General features: G+C 36.1%; 1 pseudogene; it reads right to left on the bottom strand.

Annotated features, from left to right (window-relative positions):
• Nucleotides 1-918: 918 nt before the first annotated feature.
• On the bottom strand, nucleotides 919-1,033 carry LOC120361714 (U6 spliceosomal RNA; annotated as a pseudogene).
• Between the last annotated feature and the right edge of the window lie 406 nt (nucleotides 1,034-1,439).

Here is a 1,439-nt window from a genome sequence, read left to right as displayed (position 1 = left end):
AATTATTGTCCAAAGTGGTTGTACCATTTTTTTAGTTGACACTTAACAGTTGCGTGTATTTATGTTGTTCAGAGAGATATTTTGATATATAAAATGTATAGTGATCAAATTAAGAGTAATTAGCATATACCCCACCTAAAACATTTATCTTTTATTGGTGTTGGGAACACTCAAAATCCTCTCTTCTAACTATTAAAAATACATACGGCCGGGCACGGTGGCTCAAGCCTGTAATCCCAGCACTTTGGGAGGCCGAGGCTGGTGGATCACGAGGTCGAGAGATCGAGACCATCCTGATCAACATGGTGAAACCCCGTCTCTACTAAAAATACAAAAAACTAGCTGGGTGTGGTGGCGCGTGCCTGTAATCCCAGCTACTTAGGAGGCTGAAGCAGGAGAATTGCTTGAGCCCAGGAGGTGGAGGTTGCAGTGAGCCGAGGTCGCGCCATTGCACTCCAGCCTGGGTAACAAGAGCGAAACTCCGTCTCAAAATAAAAATAAAAATAAAAATAAAAATACATACAACAAATTGTTGTTAACTAGTCACTCTACCATGTTGTAGAAGACTAGAACTTATTTCTCCTGTCTAGCTGAAATTTTGTTTCCATTAATCAACTTCTTCATATCTCCTGACTCAACCCTTCCCAGCTTTTAATAAGAATTATTCTAGACTCTACTTCTATGAAATCAACTTTTTAAGTTTCTGTATGTGAAGGAAAACATGTGATATTTACCCTTCTGTGCCTGAATTACTTTACTTAACATACTATCTTCCATGCTCATCCATATTGCTACAAATGACTGAATTTCATTTTTTGTATGATTAAATAGTATTCTATTGTGTACATACAGCATATTTTCTTTTTCTTTATCTATTCATCTGCTGATGAACACTTAGTTTGATTCCATATCTTGGCTAAAACTATGGAACACTTTACAAATTTGTGTGTCATCCTTTCACAGCGTCCATACTAATCTTTACTCATCTTTTCTGTTTTTTTATTTTTAACAGATTTGCTGCTAAAGTGAGCACTAACCTTCTTATTGCCTTCATCATATTTTCAAATACTTCCAGAAATTAATGTTACAGGCAAGCTTAATCAGTGTTAACTACTGATATTAGAATAATGATTCAACTTAAATCCTTCAAATAGTAATTTGTCAAATAAATATTCAGGATATCTTGTAATAGCTCAGCTTACAAAGAAAAGTAAGACATAGCTCTTGCTCTTGAGAAACTTACGATGTGTTAAGAAAAACTAGAAGCCAATATGGTAAACAGTAATGTAGGTGCATAAGCCAGTGTAGGAATATAATGCAGTTACAAAGATCTTCACAGGGCTCAGACTCTGCTTCAGAGTGCCAAGAACATTTGAGCCTTGAAGAGGTCTTTCACTCAGTCAACATGTATTCATTAGGTGTCAATTATGTTCAGATGC

This window comes from Saimiri boliviensis, chromosome 13 (genome assembly GCF_048565385.1).
Source record: "Saimiri boliviensis isolate mSaiBol1 chromosome 13, mSaiBol1.pri, whole genome shotgun sequence".
Classification (NCBI taxonomy): Eukaryota; Metazoa; Chordata; class Mammalia; order Primates; family Cebidae; genus Saimiri; species Saimiri boliviensis.
The sequence above is the reverse complement of the archived record's forward strand: the minus strand, read 5'-3'. Positions and strand labels throughout refer to the sequence as shown.